Raw genomic sequence first — 23,666 nt, forward strand, 5'->3', positions numbered from 1 at the left:
CTTACAATATTTTCTAATTTCCCTTGGAATTTCTTTTTTGACCTAATTTTTAGAAATGTGCTGCTTAGTTTCCAACATATGAGGATGTTCTGTTTACCTGGATGTTACTAATTTCTAGGAAAATTTCACTAGGGCCTGAGCATATTCTCTTTATAATGACTATCTTTGAAATTTGTTGAGATTTGCTTTATGCTCAGCGAATTATCATTTTTGGTAGAGATATTGTGAACACTTCAGAAGAATGGAAGTTTTATATGTATAACACACACAGACACACATACATATATATGCGTGTGTGCATATATGTGTGTCTAGTCACTTCATGTCTGACTCTTTGTGAACCCATGGGCTCTGGTATCTCCCTGATCAAAGGGTACAAACATATATGTATATACAAATCATGCAAATAAACTGATGTAATTAACTTGCGTAGATCACTGTATATATATTTGCATTATTTGCATTGATCAGATAATATGTACTGTTACTGATTTCGTATGTCACATGTTGTGTTTTCCAAAGATAGCTGCAAAAATACCTCCCACCATACAAGGTATTCAACAATGTGCCCTGGCCGCTCTTCCCATCCAGAGATGAGGTCGATTGCTCCCTTTGAACCTAGTGGGTTTGGGATGACTTCAACAATAGAGAATGGGAAGAATCCAACCGTGTGACTTCCAAGGCTAGGTCATAAGTGTGATTCGGTGTCTGTCTTGTTTGCTGGCAAACGCGTCCTTAAGAGCCCTCAGCTGCCACTGAAGAAGGGCTGGATCCCAGGGCACTGTGTCATGGGGTGGACACGTGCAGACATTCTGGTCAGCAGTCCTAGCCTTCCGAGCTTCTCCAGACTCTGAGTGGGTCTTCAGGTAACTCCAGCTCTTAGTCACTGAGCCCCTTTGGCCTTCACATCTTCCCAGCTGAGGCCTCACACATCTCGAGGCAGACGCAGCTACCCTTTCCTGGAGTTGTTGTTTAGTTGCTCTGTCGCTTCTGATCTTTGCAGCCCCGTGGACTGTAACCCTCCAGGTTCCTCAGTCCATGTGATTTCCCAGGCAAGAATACTGGGGTGGGTTGCCATTTCCTTTTCCAGGGTTTTTTTTTTTTTTTCTGATGCTGGGATCAAACCCACGTGTCCTGCATTGGCAGGCGGGTTCTTTACAGCTGAGCCACCAGGGAAGGCCCACAGCTATCCCTACTGTGTTGCATCTGAATTGCTAACCCACAAAATCTGTTAGCATGACAAGATTATTGTTTTAAGCTGTTGAGTTTGGGGCTCATTTGTTTGGCAGCAGTGGTGCCTGGGGTAGAAATGTAGGATTTGGAATCAGGGTGCTACCCATGACCAAAACCTAACACAGCCAGCATGGGTCTCAGGACCAACACAGAGCAGAAGCTGGAAAGGCCAGTGAGGAGACTATTAGTGTAATACTATTAGTGTATACAAAGTCCCTTGAGAAGTTATTATTGTAGGCGGGAGACCCGTAGGATATTATTAGTGGACTGAAAAAAGGTAAGCCTTTTATGTCATGCCATGATGTGTGGCAACTATTCCCTGTGGTGATATAGAAAATGCACCTAATGAATCAATGGATTTGCCTAAGGAGCTATCTGGGCAAAATCTTAAAAGTGCCAAGTCGTTTTACTTGGTCACAAACAATAAAAGAGCAAAACTTTTTCAAGAAAAATTTTAAAACTATAAAGGAGCCAGATTTTCGGAGTTTAAGAATTATTCCACTCAGAGCAAAAGATTTTCAAAGTAAAAAAGATAATTTTGAAAGATAAATGCACCCCTGTATTCACAGCAGCAGTATTCCCAATAGCCAAGACGTGGAGACGACCTGGATGTCCATCGACAGGTGAGTGGATAAAGCAAGTGTGGTGCATGTCTACAATGGAATATGCTCTGTCTTAAAAACAAAACAATGCCATGTGCAGCAACGTGGATATAAATAGAGATGATCATACCAGGTGAAGGAAGTCAGAAAGAGAAAGACAAATACAATATGATCTCACTTATATGCAGAATCTGAAAGGTGACACTGATGAAGCTATCTAAAAAAACAGAAACGGACAGACGAGTGAACAGACTTGTGGCTGCCGAGGAGGAGGGGGCAGGAGAGGGATAGACGGGCAGCTCGGGATGAGCAGCTGCGAACAGTTACACAGAACGGGCGACAGCAAAGTCCTGCTGTGCAGTGCTGTGTGTTCAGTCTCCCGTGAGAAACCACAATGAAAAAGAATACACATTTGAAAAATAGAAATAAATTAAAAAGAGGACAGAATCTCCGGGGAAATATCAAATATAGGATTTTTTGTCAGGAAAACATCTCAAAGTTTAGCGGTGATTTCATTAAATTCCCAATTGACTGGAATGCCTAAGGATTTAATCTTACGCCTAAATCAGTGTTAAAAAATTAAAGCTCAATTTTAAAAACTAATGGTTTTTAAATCAAAGTTGTTCAATGTTTCCAAATTAGATTACTCATTTTTGTACATGTATATGCATAAAAAATTTCTAGAGGCCTATACACTGACGTGTAAACAAAGGATACCTCTGGGACACAGAATGAAGAATATAGGAAAGGGGGAAATTTTCTTTCTGTTTCTATATATTTATTTTCTCTTTTTTTTTTCAATGAGAACGCGTTAATTTTATGAAGGTTAATTTGACTTTCTCAGTGAATGTAGTAACACGTGTGGTTTTATGTTCTTGCCTCAGTTGAATCTACCAACCATAGTTTAACCTTCATTTGAGAAATTGTCATTTTATGCTCTTCACAGTTTCATTATTTGCTCAATACATGTGTAGATATGTGATGGACTCAATCTATTCTTATGTGGAACATAATTTCAAAGTACTTTTGCAACCTAACCTTTTATATATAATGTTTATTGATTTCCTCTTGGTTTCTCTTCTAAATGTAAAATTGTTTTCTGAAAAGAATGTAAAAACTTCCCAATGAAGTCGTGACAACATAAAGATGTCCTCGACTACAGGCATTATTTGAAATCATTCTCAAAGTGCCAACCAATGCAAAAGGGGAAAAGATACAAGAGGAGAAAACAAACGATCATTTGTGGGTCGTAGTCTTGTCTACACAGAAAACCTGAAAGAATAAAAATCTATTGGAACTGGTAGTAACGGTCATTAAGGTACCAACTTCTAGATAAATATGTCCCCATACCAACTGCTAAGAGAAAAAAAAATGCTTTGCTTCATTAAAGATAACATTTGTCTATACTAGCAATAACCAATAAGAAAACATTCTTAAAAGGAAGAAAAAATTCCATTCCCAATAGCAACAAAACATTAAAATATAGTAGAAGTTCAATAACAAATGTTGGAGACCTTTTTGAAGAAAACCATGAGCATTACTGAAAGACATTTGGAGTATATAATGGAATTTCCGTTCTTGAATATGAGCGCGACACTCAGTGGACACGTGTTTTGTGGCAGGCACTGTGCCACTCACTTTATGGGTGTTATACATCATTCACATGAGTCCCATGACACGGGTACTGTTATTACCTCTGCTTGAAAGATGAGGAAACTGAAGGTTCAGAAGATGAACTGACTGGCCAAAGGAGAAAAGCTGTCTTTGTTTCTGTTCTGTTCAGCTGCTAAGTCGTGTCCAGCTCTTTGAGACCCCATGGACTACAGCCCACCAGGCTTTCCTGTCCTTCACTGTCTCCTGGAGTTGGCCCGAATTCATGTCTATTGAGTCAATGATGTTATGTAACCATCTCATCCTCTGTTGTCCCCTTCTCCTCCTGCCCTCAGTCTTTCCCAGCATCAGGGTCTTTTCCAGTGAGTCAGCTCTTCATATCAGGTGGTCAAAGGATTGGAGCTTCAGCATCAATTCTTCCAATGAATATTCAGTGTTGATTTCCTTTAGGATTGACTGGTTTGATCTCCTTGCAGTCCAAAGGACTCTCAAGTGTGTTCTCCAGCACCAAAATTCAAAAGCATAATTCTTCAGTGTTCAGACTTCTTTATGGTTCAGCTCTCACATCCTTATAGTTTTCCTTCCAAGGAGCAAGCATCTTTCAATCTCATGGCTTCAGTCACCATCCACAATGATTTGGGACCCCAAGAAAATAAAATCTGTCACTGTTGCCACTTTTTCCCATCTATTTGTCATGAAGCGATGGGACTGGATGCCGTTATCTTTATTTTTTTTTAATCTTAGTTTTCTGAATGTTGAGTTTTAAGCCAGCTTTTTCACTCTCCTCTTTCACCCTCATCAAGAGGCTCTTTAAAGTTCTTCTTCACTTTCTGCCATTAGAGTGGTATCATCTGCATACGTGAGGTTGTTGATATTTCCCCTGGTAATCTTGATTCCAGTTTGTGATTCATCCAGCCCAGCATTTTGCATGATGTATTTTGCATATAAGGTAAATAATCAGGGTGACAATATACAGCTTTGTCGTATTCCTTTCCCAATTTTGAACCAGTTCACTGTTCCATACCTGATTCTGTTGTTTCTTGGTCTTCATATAGGCTTCTCAGGAGGCAAGTAAGATGGTCTGGTATGCCCATCTCTCTAAGAATGTTCACAGTTTGTTGTGACCCACACAGTCAGAGGCTTTAGCATAGTCAGTGGAGCACAAGTAGCTGTTTTTCTGGAATTCCTTTGTTTTCCGTATGATCCAATGAATATTGGCAAATTGATCTCTGGTTCTTCTGCCTTTTCTAAACTCAGCTTGTACATCTGGAAGTTCTCGGTTCATGTACTGCTGAAGCCTCGCTGGAAGGATTTTGAGCATAACCTTGTTAGCATGTGAAATGAGTGCAACTGTGCGATAGTTTGAACACTCTTTGGCATTGCCCTTCTTTGTTTAGTGCCCATTTAATTGTCACTTTCTCATGCTGCCTTGTCATTTCTTCCCAAATGGTTATAGAGTCAATGAAATTCCAAGCAAAATCTTAAGAGGAAGATTTTTGAAACTTAAAACTTCATCTGGAAGAGTAAATGTGAAAAACTGCTAAGATGTCTTTTAAAAGAAGACTAATGAAGAAGAAACTGCTCTAGTAGGGCTTAAAATAGTGTCATTAGAGGGGTGTGATAGAGGCAGAGAAATAAATTCATGTATTGACTTGACAATGTTGTTATTTCAAATTTGGAGTGAAGTAAATTCAACAAATGGTATGGAAACAACTGGATATCCAGTTGCAAACTGTGAGACTAGCTAGCTTCTTAAAAATAAAAAATAAAATGAAATGAAAATGAATTGAAGTTCTAAATCAAGTGATAAGAATACGAACAGAAAATATAGGAGAACATACATAAGCATGGGCTTCCCAGGTGATGCTAGTGGTGAAGAAACTTCCTGCCAATGAAGGAGACCAGGGTTCAGTCCTGGGTGGGGAAGAGTCTCTGGAGGAAGGCACGGCAACCCACTCCAGCGTTCTTGCCTGGAGAGTCCCATGGACAGAGGAGCCTGGCGGGCTACAGTCCATGGGGTCGCAAGAGTCGGACACGACTGAAGTGACTGAGCACGCACACACACGTACACAGGACAGTCTTTCTAAGTGAGACATTGAATGTCTGGGTTCTGAGCACTTCTCTAGCCAATTATTGGAATCCAAGGAGAGGGGGGTTGTAACCTCCCGTCTATAGCCAGTGGGTCAGAAACAGGAGTGACAACTTGGACTTGCCACTGGTCTTGGCCACTGAACCACCATGGAAGTCCCTGATTATTTCATTTAATTCTTACCACAACTCCATGAGGTTGGTTTTAATTTTTAAACTAATTTTCTGTTTCAGAGTAATTTTGGATTTATAGAAAAATGGCAAAGACAGTACAGAGAATTCCTGTGTACTCTATACTCAGTTTCCTTTCTTATTTGTATTTTCCATTAATATAGTACATTTGTCAAAATTAAAGATCTAATGTTGATACAGTTTATTAATTAACTATAGACTGTGTGTGTCTATATGTGATCAGTGGAGTCTGACTCTTTGCAACTCAGCCAGGCTCCTCTGCCCATGGGATTTCCCAGGCAAGAATACGGGAGTGGGTTGCCATTTCCTTCTCCAGGGATGGAATCCAAGTCTCTTGTGTCTCCTTCATTGGCAGACACATTCTTTATCACCAGCACCACCTGGGAAACTCTTATTAACTAAAGTTCATATTGATTCATATTGTAAGCAGATCAGGTAGGAGGTTCTGGGGAAGAGCCAGGCATGGCTTTCTTGACAGAAGAGAAGCCATTTTTGGTGTAAGCCATTCTATGATCTAAGCCCAGCCACAGTGCTTGCCCTTGAAAGGTCTCAGTAATGAATGATCTTAAGGGAAATGAGAGAACGCAGGAACTATGGAAAAGCAGTCAAGAAACAACATTCAGTGATTAAAACAGAGGCTTACTTCCTCCTCAAGGTATCTGGTAGGTAACAGTCTGACACGTTACCTTTGAGGTCTTCAGGAACCGAGGCCCGCATCCTGCTGGAGAGTGGAAGGATGATGCTGACTTCTTCTGACTTTAAACTACTAAAGCTTGGATTCTGTGGACCCTTGCCCTAATTCTATGTTGAATTCTCCTCTGCACCAGCCCCTTCATGAATGTGCATACACCATCGAAGCCCCTCCATGAATATTCGTGAATCCTTAGCTTAAAACTTCCCAACTTTGCTGTTTAGAGAGACACGGCTTTGGAGAAGATCCCCAGTGTGCTCCTTACTTGCTACAAATATGATAAATCCTTCCTTCTTCTGCTCTCTGCCGCGGTTGTGTCTTTCGGTTCAACACCCACCAAGAGGCAAACTCAGGTTTCCGGTAACAATATGATTTTTATCAACGTCCTTTATCGTGTTCCAGAATACATTACATTTAGTCATCATGTCTTCTTATTCCCCTCTTGGCTGCAACAGCTTCTCAGCCTTTCCTTGTTTTTGCTAACCTTGACCATTTTGAGGAGATGGCCCTTGAATTTAAGAAAACCTTTTAAACGTGCTTTTCTATAAGAATTTAGAATGAATCAGTATAACTTTTTTCTTTGGAGCCAGGTGAGATCTTAAGGATCTCATGTTTGTAGCAATATTCTGAAATTTGAGTGCTAGTTTATCATTAACCTTCTCTTTACAGGCTTCTGTTTTATTCCTTAAAAATTCTTTCTCAAATGTCTTAACATTAAAATATAAGTATAAATTTAACTAGGATTTTTTTTCACTGCTTTTTCATGTTTTTAATACCCTTTTCTTTCTTGGCTTCCTTGTTTTTTCCTGAAGGAAATACTTTCAAGAAAAATGACTAGGTGAGAAACTTTCTAAGTGCTTTATGTCCATGTTTTCTTTAATATGCAAAGTGAAGATACTGGTATCTATCCTGTAAATATTTGAAGATTAGGTGAGGCCAGAGTTAAGCTTTTAGGAATGTGTCTGGCACGTTAGAAGCAATCAGTGTTAGCTTTTGTTACTGTTGCAGTGACTATGAATTGTTTTGTAATTACAAAGAAGAATATACACAGACAAATGCAAATAAGGAAGTTAGTGGCAAGATAATGAAGAAATATAACATATATATATAAATATATAATCTATAATAAAGAAAGAGATTAGACAGAGCAACAGAATAGGTGACGCAACCCCTGTAATCAACATGGTAAATATGGAAAAAGCATGATCATTTGCCAGCCGCTTTAGCCTGGGTTATGCGGTCAGCTATAGCCCAGAAAGCCACGTGGGCATTCAAAGCCACACAGCTCATCTGTCTCCTCAGAGGTCACTGGAGTTTATCAGCTGTTGTGTACCCTTAGCATGAGTCAGGAGGGTTCCAGGGAAATGTCTTTCTAGTGACAAGGACTGACAATTTAGTTCAAAAAAGAATAAACACAAAATAACACTTGAGAAGCATATGTCATGTCAAATGCAGACTGAGTCTTTCAGAGGAAGGTAAAAAGCATCTAGCTATTCTTTACACAGACCAAAATTTCTTCAGTCGATTGTTGTTCATGAGCAAGGAGAGAGAACAAATTGTTATGCCCGATACCAGATTTCAGGACTGGAATTTTGTGGTGTGATTCATGTGGCTATATTTAATAATTGCAGAGTCACAGAGTAGCTCCAGTTGGAGTTCAGGGACGCCTTCACCCCAGGGGTCCCTCTCCTCCAGGGCCCTGCTTAGAAACCCTTAGAGCATGGTCTTGGTACCGCATAGAAACTCCTTCCCCCTTAAGCGGCTATCCGGTGATTCCTTCAGGATCAATGCCGGTGAAACATATCTAGGTCTTCATTTTAACTTAAGGACGTGTTGCCCTTATAACTATAAAGTGTGTACCTCTCTTGATCTTGTTAAAGGTCTGTGATCAGTTGGGAATTTTTAATACCAGGCCTCTGGTAGTTTCCTGCGCTCAGCTAGTAGAATTCTGGAATGGGAGGAATACACACACAAAAAGAGAAAAGAAGTCAGATTTTAAAAAATGTGTGGGTTTGTAATCATTAGGGTAGGATATTGTGCTTGAATCTTCTTAGGATGTACTTGTAAATGTTGATGGAATAATATTTAAATAACAAAAGATGTGGCTTCATCAATTGGTACTTTAAAAGCTTTTGCAGGAAAGAGATAAAGGATAATGTGGCTAATAAAGGAAATGCTGATAAGTATTAAAAAGAACAGAACACTTTTGATGGCTTCACACTCCAAATGGAAGCCTGGGAAATAAGTGAACACAAAATAAAACAGCTGGGTGGACTCAAAGGAAATAAGAAAGATTCCCCCCCCCACCCCCCCGCAACACATTTCTCCAAACAGAAACTTAAGAGGAAAAATAAAATTGCTCCCAATCATTACAGGGGAACATTTAAGAATTCTAATATTGTAAATAGACATCCAGGCTGAGTTTTCCATGCAAAGCTAGAGCAGGAAATAAATCCTTAGGTATCAACTAAGGGACTAATACAACAATTAGACTATTTTCAGAGGTTTAAAGTAAATCACTTCAAAATGAATCCGCCACAGGTATAAAAAAAAGAAGAAGAAAAAAAAAAAAAAAAGTAAATCACTAAAAATAAAATTGCAAAAACAACATAATGAAGACATTTTGTCAGATGTCACACATGACAACATATATACATACCTGGCTTTTTTTGAGATCGAATGAGATATAAAGCACTTTGAAACCGTAAAACATCACTCAAATGTGTGGCAATATCAGGGTTATGTGGGAAATAAAAGCATCAGAACTCTTCACCCTTCTCCCATTTCCCATTCCTTACATTTACCTTAAAATTCAAGAGTTTATTTCTAACCAAGAAACTTGAGAGGCTGCCTAATGTAAAATGGAACACGCAAAATCTGGCTTTTCCTTATTCTCTTATTGTTCAGTTGTGAAAAGATTTGTTTTTCCGGTTGTCATTTAAAAATAGTTTTGGAGAATTTCAAGCAGTCTTAGAAAGAATTGTATGATGAAGTCCAAGTACTTACTCGTCCCTTAGCTTCAGCACTTATTAATTTTTGCCCAGTCATGTGTGCTTAGTCGCTCAGTCCTGTCTGACTCTCTGTGACCCCATGGACTGCAGCCCACCAGGCTCCTCTGTTCATGGGGATTCTCCAGGCAAGAACATTGGAGTGGATTGCCATGCCCTTCTCCAGGGGATCTTCCCAACCCAGGGATCAAACCCAGGTCTCCTGCATTGCTGGCAGATTCTTTATTGTCTGAGCCACCAGGAAAGCTTAATATCATAATGGCATCTTAAAATAGGAGCAATTCTTTAATTTCACCCCAAACCAGTCAGTGCTTCATTTCCTTGATTGTCCTATAGTTTTTTTTTTTTTAACAAGTGGTTTGGATCAGGATCCAAAAAGCGACTTATCACTGTGGTTGCTTGAGTACCTCTTAAGTCTAAAAACCCGTAGGTGCCATACAACATGGCACATTAACTATAGCCCCAATTTTTTAAAAAAATCTATGGCTGCTACAATGATCTCTCCATCTCCCCCCTACTTCCTGCAGGTCTGACCTAGGACTCAGGACCTCACCCTCTGCCTGAAAAGGGCTCTTCCTTGAATTCCCTTCTTCTTCACTTATCTCCAGGCTCCACAGACTCTGAGGATCTAGCAAAGATGTTAGGACCTACAAGTGAATGAGAAAACTGTTTTTGAAAGCCTCCAACATACACTTGTCCTTAATCCTTAAAGCCTGCATTGGTCACTGGTATTAGAAACGTGGAGGACACTCTTGTAGAAATTTCTGTGTAAATGTAAAGTGGTATCGTTATCATTGTAGAATGTTTTGGAAGGGACCGCATTACACAGGAAGGACCAAGAAAACTGAACCATGAGCAACGGATGTTGTCACCTTCTGGGCATCCTTAACTTAACCAGATAATTATTCTCAGGCTCAGAAACCTCTGGGACAAGAAGCCATGGCTATAAGCCAAGAGAGAAAAAATTGGATATTTCTTTGATACCCATTTAAGAGAGGAAAACCAGTTAGAGAGTAGATCATTTAAGTAAAGGAAGTGAGAAAGCACCACCAAGTCAGTGTCCAGTTATTCAATAGGATAACAGTATAAATCATGCAATAAATGTAGTCTCTTGCTTAACCCCAAAGTTTTAGGAATTGTCTCATTAAGTTTTCAGCAGTAAAGAATTAGAGAAGTGAGTGAATCTATGCCTCCCACTTCCGTTCTTCTCCCAGATGAGAAAATGGTGGTGGCCTAGAGGGGCTATGAGATTTGCCCCAAATTGATCCACTTACCTGCAGAGTGCAATACTTTGGCCACCTGATGCAAAGAACTGACTCGGAAAAGACTCTGATGCTGGGAAAGACTGAAGGTGGGAGGAGAAGGGGTCGACAGAGGATGAGATGGTTGGATGGCATCACCGACTCCATGGACATGAGTTTGAGCAAGCTCCGGGAGATGGTGATGGACTGGGAAGCCTGGAGTGCTGCAGTCCATGGGGTCGCAGAGTCGGACACGACTGAGCGACTGAGCTGACTGACCTGCAGAGTTGGGAGAGAGACAGACCCCCTGATGTCTAGTCGAGGGCTCTCTTTGTCTCTCCTGCCTTCCTTCTATCAGGTTCCAAGAGAGACCTTACAAAGTGTTTGGAGCAACTTGAACGAATTAACACCAGCACTGAAGATGGCCTGAGATCACTTACAGTCTTGTACCTGGAGGCTCCCCTGTAGGGGAGGAAGGTTTTTCCCTCCACCCTTCTAGGTTTGATAGCTGAGTCTGTGACAAAGACAGCAGGCAGGTTGAGAGCCAAAAAGGCGTACGCACATATTCATTTTACTGTCATGTGTGTGGGCATCACGAGAAAAGAAGCGAGTACTCAATAAACTGGTGTGACTGGGGCCCTTGCTGCTACACCATGCTCAGTGGCCTCCAACTCTCTGGGAGCCTTTGGACTAGAACCCGCCAGGCTCCTCTGTCCACGGGAATTTCAGGAGTGGGATGCCATTTCCTCGTCCAGGGGATCTTCTCAACCCAGGGATCAAACCTGTGTCTCCTGCATTGACAGGCAGACTTTTTACCCCTGAGCCATTAGGAAAGCCCCACTGGGGAACTTGCTGCTGCTGCTGCTAAATCACTTCAGTCGTGTCCAACTCTGTGCGACCCTATGAACAGCAGCCCACCAGCCTCCTCTGTCCTGGGATTCTCCAGGCAAGAATACCAGAAGGGGTTGCCATTTCCTTCTCCGCTGGGGAGCTTAAGTACCGTCAGTTGGAGAAGAAGAGAGAGGATGTAGCCAGTTCAGAGAAGAGCAAAATATTTTTAGGAAAGGTGAAGGCACCCTAAGAGGAACAGATGGGAGACGTGATGGTTTGTGAGGAGTCTGTCTGGTTTTGGGGCCAACGTCTGGTCTCTTGTCTTGGGATAAGGCTGGATCTTCCCAGCTGATGACCCTCCCGGAGAGGGAATTTAAGTCGACTGAGTTCCTTTTGGAGGATCTGACTGTAGGGAGCTGAGAGGGGATTCAGAGAAAGCCTCTGCCTGAGTGCTGCTTTTCCAGTGGCTTTAGCTCAAAATAATTAGTGTCCTAAAGAAACATATTTTGGGGTGGTATGTCCTGAACTCCTTCACCATTTACTAAATGTTTGTTGAGTATCCCTATGTCACAAGAATACTTGGGGATCTCTTTTGATTTTAGCATTAGGCTTGTTTCTGCCTCAATGCCAGGGGAGCCAGGTTCTATCCCTGGGTCAAGAGGATCCCCTGGAGGAGGAGATGGCAACCCACTCCAGCCTTCTTGCCTGGAGAATCCCATGGACAGAGGAGCCTGGCAGGTTATAGTCCATGGGGTCGCAAAGAGTCGGACTCGACTGAGAGCCTTTCACTCTTGTTTCTCTGAATTCAAGCCTCACAGCGTATCTTCAGGTGGAATACTCTGGAAGGTGGGGTTTCTGTCTCCACTTGAGTGCCGGTATTCGCATCATCACCCCTTATCTGCTCTTCCTTGCACCGTCCTCTACCTCCTCGTCTCCCCCTGACAACGGAGGATCAACTTTTTGTTGTGTAGAGGGTGGCCACACCTGGCTGTCAGGAAGGTAAAAAGAGACGTCTTCTAGAGGTGTGCAGGCCGCTGCCTGCCCTTGAACTCTTTCTTTTCTGCTTACTTCAGAACTGTCGTTTGAAAGGTACCTTTCGTTATCAACTTGGTCCAACCCCTTCTTTTTATAGATAAGAATGCTGGAGCCTAGGGAGGCGGGGGTCTGGCTCAAGGTCGCCCGAAGCGTCCATGGCAGAGCCGGGCTCAGAAGCCGGGTCCCCACGCTGCTCTGTCTGTGGATCCTGCTTTATCACACAGGACAATCCAATCTATTCAGCAACGGAGGGATTTGTGTGGAAACGGCTTCCATTTGTGTTTGAGATAACCGACACAGAATTTCTTGGGTAGATGACAGGGGAAAAAAATCCCCACTGGGAACACATTTAAAATGAAAAGCTGTGAAAATGTACGCCTTTCCGAGAAAAGGTGTTTAACCTGCTTCCTGGAGTGGCTTGTGTTGGGAACACTTAGTAAGCACATGCTGACCCAATTAACACAGGGGAGGCATCAGACTCCGGCCGAAAGAGACCTAAGAGAGAAAGGCATTTTTTTAGGAAAAGTACACCAATACCATCTTCATTTTTTCCATTTTACTTTGTTTATTAAGGTAATATGTGCCCATAGGGACAGTTTCAGTAGGAATCTGAATCTAATTATGAGGAAACATCCAGAGGTGAGCCATTCGAAGAGCCAACTGGAGCCCTGCCTTCAAAACAGACAGCATCATTACAGAACAGAAAAAAGCCTAGCAGGGCAGGGATTCTTCTATCCTTGAAGAGTCCAAAGAGATAAAACACCCAAGCACAAACTCTGAAATCTGATTAAACCCTGGACGGAACGAAAAGATATACAAACAATATTTGGGGGACTATTTGAGGAAATGTGACTGTGGATCGTCTGTCGGTCCATTTGGGAGATCACAGGGGGTCACTGTGGATTTCCTTAGATGCGGGGATGACACTCTGTGTGTGGAGAAGAATGTCCTTGTTCTCAAGAGACACCAGCTGGAGTATTTATGAATGAAGCTTTGTGATGTTTTCAACTCACTTGAAGCGGTGCAGAAAAAAAATGAGGGAGAGAGAAAGCGAATGTGGAACCCAGGCTAAGAGTATATGGATACGACTTACTGTGCTATTCTTTACCTTTTATATAGATTTGAACACTTTCAAGAGAAAAATCAGAGACAAAAGTCGAGTGGGAAAAATCTCACTGCAAAAAATGTGGTCTCCTGTGTCTGCCCACTTCCTGTTGCCCACGTTACCTGCTTTCAGTGTATTTTGTTGCTTAATCTGGTACATACCTCCAAACGTAAAAATAAATGCAGATACTGCTGCTTTTGGGTCTACAATTTTAGATCTATCTAATACCTTTCTAGGATAATAGGTGACGCTTTCAGCTCTTTTGCAGTGAGACCCATGTTTGACCTTTTTACTCTTGCAACTAGATGACGTAAGGCCATACACTGATTAACAAGTGAGTACACAATGATGACAGTTCCTCATCTGTAAAAATGACCTTTTAATTTGACTTAGTTGCTTTCTTTCTTCAGTTGCCTTGCTTTTTATGAGCTACTGTTAAGTGTTTTCTCACCTAAAAATAACAGCTCTGTAACATCCCACTCAATGCCATTTCCCCATACGTCCTCCCTGATAGCTCAGCTAGTAAAGAATCTACCTGCAATGCAGGAGACCCCGGTTCAATTCCCAGGTCAGGAAGATCCCCTCGAGAAGGGATAGGCTACCCACTCCAGTACTCTTGGGGTTCCCTGATGGCTCAGCTGGTAAAGAATCTGCTTGTAATGCAGGAGACCTGGGTTCAATCCCTGGGTTGGGAAGATCCCTTGGAGGAGGGAAAGGCTACCCATTCCAGTATTCTGGCCTATACACTCCAAGGGGCCACAGGGGGACACGACTGAGCAACTTTCCCTCCTCTTCCTTAGGACACCTGATGTGGAGATCTCCCAGCACCTGTCTGGGTCTGGACTGCGTGCTGCTCAGGGTTCCCGTCCTACAGTTAACTGACTTTCCTCCACCACCACCCTGCGAATTCCTACACCATCTCACACGTGTGCATCCCAGATTTTCTGGATTCCATGTTTTCTTTGCTTCCTTATCTGATAGCTATCTGTGTTTTGTTGAGCAGTTGAATTCCATTCCAACTCCTGACCCTTTGTTTGTGACCTTTTTCTCTCTAAAAATTCTTGGGATATTTCTTTCCCTCTGACGTCCTGACTTTGCACCGCGGTGCTCTTTGATGTCGGTCTTTTCTATTCATCACGCCTGGCACTCAGTGGAATTTTTCACTTGAGGACTTGTGTTCTTCGCTTCTGGGAGAATTTATTGAACTATTTCTTCATTAATTTCCTTCTTTTCTTTTCTCTGGTCTGTCTTTCCATGACTCCTGTCACCCAGATTGGAGCTTCCACATTGAGCTTCTACTTTTGTTACTTTTTTCTTCTGTGGAACATATTCTTTTTGCTCTACTTTGAGAGAGATCTCTTTCAACTCTTTTACTGTTTTTTTCGTTTTTGCTATAATATATATAGAGAGCGATCATATTTTTAGTTTTCAAGGGCTCGTTCTTTTTCTCTAATTTGTTCCATTTTGAGCATACTATTCTTGTTTCATGGCTACAGTATTTCTCTTATTTTTCTGATGATATATTTTAATTAAAATGTTTTAAATTAAAAATTTTTTTATTGCAGTATGGTTGATTTGCAATATGGGCTTTCCTGGTGCTCAGATGGTAAAGAATCCTCCTGCAATACAGGAGACCTGGGTTTGATCCCTGGGTCAGGAAGATTCCCTCGAGGAGGGCATGGCAACCCACTCCAGTATTCTTGCCTGAAGTATCCCATGGACAGAGGAGCTTGATGGGCTACAGTCCATGGTGCGCAGAGTCCGACACAACCGAGCGACTAACGCTTTCACTTTCACTTTGATTTACAATGTATAGTTTTTCCTCTGTTGTATAATACATCACTGTCATTTTATTTTACCCAGAATAGTTTGTATCTGTTAATCCTCTCCTTCTGTCTTCCCCCTGCCTGCGTCTCTCTCCCTGCTGGAAACCAGTAGTTTGTCCTCTGTATCTGTGACTCTGTTTCTATTTGTTACATTGTTTATATTTCACACGTGAGTGACAACAAGAGTATTTGTTGTTTCTGACTGATTTCACTTACGGCAACACCCTCTACGTCCATCCACATTGTTGCAAATGGCAGAATGTCATTCTTTTTTATGACTAAGATATATTCCACTGAGCATATATACACCACACCTTCTTTACCCATTCATCAGTGGATGGACGCTTAGGCTGACGCCATATGTTGTCTACTATCGATAATGCTGCTATGAACCCTGGGCTGCACATAGCTTCTCAAATTAATGTTTCCATTTTCTTCAGATATATACCCAGGAGTGGGTTTGCTGGGTCATATGGTAACTCTATTTTTAGTTTTTTGAGGGACTGCCATACTCTTTTTCATAGTAACTGCATCAATTTACATTCCCACCATCAGTGTACTAGTCTCCCCTTTTCTATCCATCCTCAACAAATTTGTTGTTTGCAGACTTTTTGATGACAGCCATTTGACAGGGGTGAGATGATAGCTCATTGTGGTTTTGGTTTGCATTTCTCTGATGATTTAGCAGTGTTGATCATCTTTCCACGTGCCTGTTGGCAATCTGTATATTTGCTTTGGAAAAATGTCCATTCAGGTCTTCTGCCTATTTTTAATTGAGTTGTTTGGGGAGTTTTTGATATTGAGTTGTACAAGTTGTTTATATATTTTGGATATTAACTCCTTATCACTTGCAAATATTTTCTCCCTTTCAGTAAGTTGTCTTTTTGTTTTGTTTACAGTTTCTTTTGCTGTGTCAAAGCTTTTATATTTCATTCAGGTCTCATTTGTTTCTTTTGCCTTAGGAGAAGATCAAAAAACATTGCTTTGATTTATGCCAAAGAGTATTCTGCCCCTGTTCTCGTCTAGAAATTTTATCATTCTAGGGATTGTATTTAGCTCTTTAATTGATTTTGAGTTTACTTTTATATCTGGTGTGAAAAAATGTTCTATTTTCATTCAATCTTTTACATGTAACTTTCCCAGCACCACTTATTGAAGAGACTGTCTTTTCTCCATTGTATATTTCTGCCTTTTTTACTGTGCATTAATTGACCACAAATCGGTTTATTTCTGGGCTCTCAACCTTGTTGCATTGATCTTTATGTTTGTTTTTGTGCCAATATCATACTGTTTTTATTACTTTTTCTTTGCAGTATAGTCTGAACTCAGAAAGGGTGATACACTCTGCTTTGTTCTTTTTCCTTAAGATTGCTTTGGCAGGGTGGGAAGAAGTAAATTAGGAGTTTGGTATTAATAGATACATACTAATGTGTATAAAATAGACCTACTAAATAGCACAGGGAATTATACTCTATTTTGTAATAACCTATAAGGGAAATAATCTGAAAAAATAGATATATATGTATGAATAACTGAATCACTTTGCTGTGCAACTGAAACTAACACAAAATTTTAAATCGACTATGGGGACAACAGAGGATGAGATGGTTGGATGGCATCACTGACTCAATGGACATGAGTTTGAGCAAGCTCTGAGAGTTGGTGATGGACAGGGAAGCCTGGCATGCTGCAGTCCATAGGGTTGCAAACAACGACTGAACTGAACTGATACATCATTAAAAATAAATTAATAAAAAAAAGATTACTCTGGCAATTTGGGGTCTTTTGTGACTCCATATAAATTGTAGGATTATTTGTTCTAGTTCTGTGAAAAATGTCACTGATGTTTTGACAGAATTTGCATTAAGTATGCATGATGCTTTGCATATTATGAACATTTTAACAATATTAATTCGTTCAATCCATGAACATGGAATATCTTTTCAGTTCTTTGAATCACCTTCAGTTTCTTTCATCACTGTTTTTAATTTTCAGAATATAGGTCCTTCCTCTCCTTGTTATGTTTATTGCCAGGTATTTTATTCTTTTTGGTGCAATTTTAACCAAACTGTTTTCTTTGTGATAGTTCATTACTAGTGTTTAGAAAAGCAACATGCTTATCTTTACTAATAACGTATCCTGCAACTTTACTGAATTCATTTATTAATTCTAATAGGTTTTTTGGTGGAGACTTTGGGGTTTTCTCTATATAGTATCATGTCATCTGCAGATAGTGACAATTTTGCTTCTTCCTTTCTAATTTGGATGCATTTTATTTTTCTTTTCTGATTCTTGCCACTAGGACTTCCAATACTATGTCGAATAAAAGTGGCAAGAGTATGCATCCTTGTCTTATTCCTTATTTTATTTTATTTCATTTTTTTTTCCCTTTAGGCGGCACCGCATCGTACGCAGTATCTTAATTCCCTGACCAGGGATTGAACCCACACCCTCCGCAGTGAAAGCTCAGAGTCTTAACCACAGGACCACCAGGGAAGTCCTTGTTCCTCATTTTAGAGGAAAGAAACTCAGCTTTTCACCATTGAGTATCATGTTAGCTATGGATTTGTCACAAATGGCCTTTATTATATTGAAATATATTCCCTCTATACCAATTTTGATGAGAGTTTTTATTATGAATGGATGTTGAGTTTTGTCAAATGCCTTTTCTGCATCTACTAAGGTGACCAGTGATTCTTACCCTTCTTTTTGTTAATGTGGTGCATCACATTGACTGATTTGTGTATATGGAACCATCCTGTGATGCTGAAATAAATTCAACTCGATCATGGTGTATGATTCTTTTTACGTATTGTTGAATTTGCTTTGCAAGCACTTTGTTGAGATTTTTTTGCATCTATATTCATCAGAAATATTGGCTTGTAATTTTCTGTTTTTTGTAGTCTTTGGTTTTGTCCCTTATTTGTTTTCTGTCTGGATGACCTTTTCAGTGATGGGGTGTTAAACTTCTATTTTTATTTACTATTGTCAGTTTCTCCTTCCATGTCTTTTAATGTTTTATATATTTAGGTGCTCCTGACATATTAGGTCCATATATGTTAATGAGTGTTATATCCTCTTGAATCGATCCCTTTATCAAAAGGAGTACGTCAAGGCTGTATATTGTCACCCTGCTTATTTAACTTATATGCAGAGTACCTCATGAGAAACGCTGGACTGGAAGAAGCACAAGCTGAAATCAAGATTGCCAGGAGAAATATCAATCACCTCAGATATGCAGATGACACTACCCTTATGGCAGAAAGTGAAGAGGAACTCAAAAGCCTCTCGATGAAAGTGAAAGTGGAGAGTGAAAAAGTTGGCTTAAAGCTCAACATTCAGAAAACGAAGATCATGGCATCCGGTCCCATCACTTCATGGGAAATAGATGGGGAAACAGTGGAAACAGTGTCAGACTTTATTTTTTGGGTCTCCAAAATCACAGCAGATGGTGACTGCAGCCATGAAATTAAAAGATGCTTACTCCTTGGAAGGAAAGTTATGACTAACCTAGATAGCATATTCAAAAGCAGAGACATTACTTTGCCAACAAAGGTCCGTCTAGTCAAGGCTATGGATGTGAGAGTTGGACTGTGAAGAAGGCTGAGGGCGGAAGAATTGATGCTTTTGAAGTGTGGTGTTGGAGAAGACTCGAGAGTCCCTTGGACTGCAAGGAGATCCAACCAGTCCATTCTGAAGGAGATCAGCCCTGGGGTTTCTTTGGAAGAAATGATGCTGAAGCTGAAACTCCAGTACTTTGGCGACCTCATGCGAAGAGTTGACTCATTGGAAAAGACTCTGATGCTGGGAGGGATTGGGGGCAGGAGGAGAAGGGGATGACAGAGGATGAGATGGCTGGATGGCATCACCGACTTGATGGATGTGAGTCTCAGTGAACTCCAGGAGTTAGTGATGGACAGGGAGGCCTGATGTGCTGCGATTCATGGGGTTGCAAAGAGTCGGACACGACTGAGGGACTGATCTGAATGCTCTTGTTTGTCTTATAGTATAGACTTTGTTTTAAAGTCTATTTGGTCTGATATGAGTATTACTACTCCAGATTTCTTATCATTTCTATTCACATAAAATATCTTTTTCCATCCCTCACTTTCTTTTTTTAAATTTTATTTTATTTTTAAACTTTACATAATTGTATTAGTTTTGCCAAATATCAAAATGAATCCGCCACAGGTATACATGTGTTCCCCATCCTGAACCCTCCTCCCTCCTCTCTCCCCATACCATCCCTCTGGGTCGTCCCAGTGCACTAGCCCCAAGCATCCAGTATCGTGCATCGAACCTGGACTGGCATCTCGTTTCATACATGATATTTTACATGTTTCAATGCCATTCTCCAAATCTTCCCACCCTCTCCCTCTCCCACAGAGTCCATAAGACTGCTCTATACATCAGTGTCTCTTTTGCTGTCTCGTACACAGGGTTATTGTTACCATCTTTCTAAATTCCATATATATGCGTTAGTATACTGTATTGGTGTTTTTCCTTCTGGCTTACTTCACTCTGTATAATAGGCTCCAGTTTCATCCACCTCATTAGAATTGATTCAAATGTATTCTTTTTAATGGCTGAGTAATACTCCATTGTGTATATGTACCACAGCTTTCTTATCCATTCATCTGCTGATGGACATCTAGGTTGCTTCCATGTCCTGGCTATTATAAACAGTGCTGCGATGAACATTGGGGTACATGTGTCTCTTTCCCTTCTGGTTTCCTCAGTGTGTATGGCCAGCAGTGGGATTGCTGGATCATAAGGCAGTTCTATTTCCAGTTTTTTAAGGATTCTCCACACTGTTCTCCATAGTGGCTGTACTAGTTTGCATTCCCACCAACAGTGTAAGAGGGTTCCCTTTTCTGCACACCCTCTCCAGCATTTATTATTTGTAGATTTTTGGATCGCAGCCATTCTGACTGGTGTGAAATGGTACCTCATAGTGATTTTGATTTGCATTTCTCTGATAATGAGTGATGTTGAGCATCTTTTCATGTGTTTGTTAGCCATCTGTATGTCCTCTTTGGAGAAATGTCTATTTAGTTCTTTGGCCCATTTTTTTGATTGGGTCATTTATTTTTCTGGAGTTGAGCTGTAGGAGTTGCTTGTATATTTTTGAGATGAATTGTTTGTCAGTTGCTTCATTTGCTATTATTTTCTCCCATTCTGAAGGCTGTCTTTTCACCTTGCTAATAGTTTCCTTTGATGTGCAGAAGCTTTTAAGGTTAATTAGGTCCCATTTGTTTATTTTTGCTTTTATTTCCAATATTCTGGGAGGTGGGTCATAGAGGATCCTGCTGTGATGTATGTCAGAGAGTGTTTTGCCTATGTTCTCCTCTAGGAGTTTTATAGTTTCTGGTCTTACGTTTAGATCTTTAATCCATTTTGAGTTTATTTTTGTGTATGGTGTTCGAAAGTGTTCGAGTTTCATTCTTTTACAAGTGGTTGGCCAGATTTCCCAGCACCACTTGTTCATCCCTCACTTTCACTCTGTGTGTATCTTTAGCTCTAAAGTGGGTCTCTTGTTAGCAGTGTATAGATGGGTCTTATTTTTACTCCATTAGCCATTAGATATCTTTTGCCTGGAGCATTTAGTTCATTGACATTTATGGTGATTATTGACAGGGATGTGCTTATAGATGTATTGTTGTTTGCTTCCCGGTTGCATTTTGTAGTTCTCCGTCCTTCCTTCTTTTAATTTGCTCCTCTGTGATGTTGTGACTTTCTTTCGTGGCATGCTTGTGCTCCTCTCTCTCCAGTTTTTACGTATCTATTGTGGGTCTTCGTTTGTCTTTGAAGATCAGAAATCTTAGAGATTATGTCCTCATGTTTGTCCTTTTTGGTGAGTTTTTTCCTGGAACAGAAGATTTCCTTAGAATCTGCAATTGAAGTTCTCTTTTATTTTTGGAGAGTTGTCTTGAACTATATCTCTAAATACTTTTTAACACTCCTTCCTCCCTTTGTTTTTTTTTTTTAATCTTTTTCTAATGGTATGAAGAATATGCATGTTGGATCTTCTCTGTCTCTCATATGTGAAACATATTCTCTCTAATCCTTTTAAAATAATTATTCTTCTTTACTTCTCTTTTTTGCTTTTCTCTTTCCTCTTCTCTATATGATTCATTATATTTTTCACAGTGTTCATTCTCCTTTATGTAGCTTTCAGCTGAGTCTTCATTTCTAGAATTACTTTTTAAATTTCTTGTCTACGTTTTTACTTCTTTAACTTGTCCTGGCATGTCCCTGAGCTCTTATATCTCTATCTGTACTTTGTGTTGTACAAGGAACAGCCTGATTAAGCTTTTGTAATTCAGTTTTATCTGTTTTCAGAATAAACTTCATCTACAGTGTCACAATATTCTTCTGCTGCATCCCAATATTTTTCTATTTAATGTTTCTTATTTACTATTTTCTTCTTTTCATCAGGTACTTATGGCAAGATAATTACATAGATTCTATTTTAGCTCATTTCTAAATTATGAATTAAGTAAATAAACAGAAGGTTTTGATGACAAGCAAATTTCAGTGAGCTCAGATGGAGGAAGGGCCAGAGTTCTGTTCCTGAATATTAGATGAAGTGACGTGTGCCTGAGTGCACTCTTTCAGTCTTTACTTCTCCAAAGCATCAAAGATCAGCTCTGCATTGCTGTTCATAACACCGAGTCTCTCTGCTCCACATCCTCACCAACAAAATGCCTCCTACAAATATGATTTTTGCATGTGATTCTTTATTCAGTACCATATTTCTTGCTTATAAAGACTCTGTGTGCACTTAAACTTTTAAAATCATGGAATGATGACATGGAAAAAATAACAGAGGAAATAGAACAGAATAATACATTTCTTTGATTTATCCAAAAGAAATCAGTAAAAAGAAAAAAGGAAACAAAGGGACAAGGAACAGATGACATAAGTAGCAAACAAATAGTAAGGTGGAGGCAGAGATTCAATCATATCACATGAAACTGTTGCTGTTGCTCAGTCACTAAGTAGTGTTCAACACTTTGCAGCCCCATGGACTGTAGGATGTCAGGCTTCTCTGTCCATGGGATTTTTCAGGCAAGAATACTGGAATGGGTTGCCATTTCCTTCTCTAGGGGACCTTCCTGGACCAAGAATTGAATTCATGTCTCCTGCGTTGGCAGGCAGATTCTTCATCACTGAGACACCAGAGGAGCCCATTAAGTTAAAATAAAATGGATCAAATTATAATTCAATGGCAAAGACTGTCAGGCTCAATTATATACTATTTCACAGAGTTACACTTTAAATATAAATTTAGACTGAAAGTGTGAAGATGGAAAATTACATACTATGTCAACATTAGCTAAATAAGGTTGTTGTGGCAAATTAATATCACACAAAAAAGATGGAAAGGCAAGAAGATGTTCCACTTGTGATGAAGAGGGACATTTCATAATATAAAAGGGTGAATTCAATAGGAGGACAAAATAATCACAAACATATCTGTATCTAATAACATCTTCTGTACATAAAAAGCAAAACTTAACAAAAATTAAAGAGAAACAAACAAACCCACAATCAAAATAAAGACAAATCCACAATCACCTTTCTCAATAACTAATATAACGGCCAAGTAACCAGTAAGAACACAGGAAATTTCAACAGCATTGAATAGTCACGTTGACCCAACTGACGTTTATAAAACACTTCACCCAACAATTATACAATACACACTTTTCAAGTGCACATGAGACATTCACCAAAATAAACTATACACTGAGTCATAAAGCAAGTCTTAAAAAATTTCAAAGGATTGAAACCTCACTGATAATGTTCTTTAACTACAGTGGAATGAAGGTTGAAATCAGTAACAGAAGCTAACTAGTTATCTGTGAATATTAAGCCACACATTTCTAAATAACCCATGTGTTAAAGAAAAAACACAATGGATTAGAAATATGTTGACTTGAAATAATAATTAAAATATAACCTATCAACATTGTGGGGTATAATCAGAGCACTTCTTAACAGGGCAATTTATTGTTCTAATGCATAAGCTAGATGACAAGTGGAAAGTTAATTATCTAAACTTCTATCTGAAAAAACTTAGATAAGACCAAATTTAACCCAAAGAAAGTAGCAGAAAAGAAATACTTTAAATAAGGCAAAAAAATCAATGAAATGGAAAAGCAGAACTACAATAGAAAAGAATCCACATGACCACAAG

The 23,666-nt window shown here is 39.9% G+C and overlaps 1 long non-coding RNA gene across 1 annotated transcript; it reads left to right on the forward strand.

Annotated features, from left to right (window-relative positions):
- The first annotated feature begins 661 nt into the window (after window positions 1–661).
- On the forward strand, window positions 662–18,416 carry LOC133254831 (uncharacterized). Its single transcript, XR_009738778.1, has 3 exons — window positions 662–866; window positions 1,803–1,856; window positions 17,858–18,416. It is a non-coding gene; the product is annotated as an uncharacterized LOC133254831 (long non-coding RNA).
- Window positions 18,417–23,666: the final 5,250 nt, after the last annotated feature.

This window comes from Bos javanicus, chromosome 1, assembly GCF_032452875.1.
Source record: "Bos javanicus breed banteng chromosome 1, ARS-OSU_banteng_1.0, whole genome shotgun sequence".
NCBI classification, from domain to species: domain Eukaryota; kingdom Metazoa; phylum Chordata; class Mammalia; order Artiodactyla; family Bovidae; genus Bos; species Bos javanicus.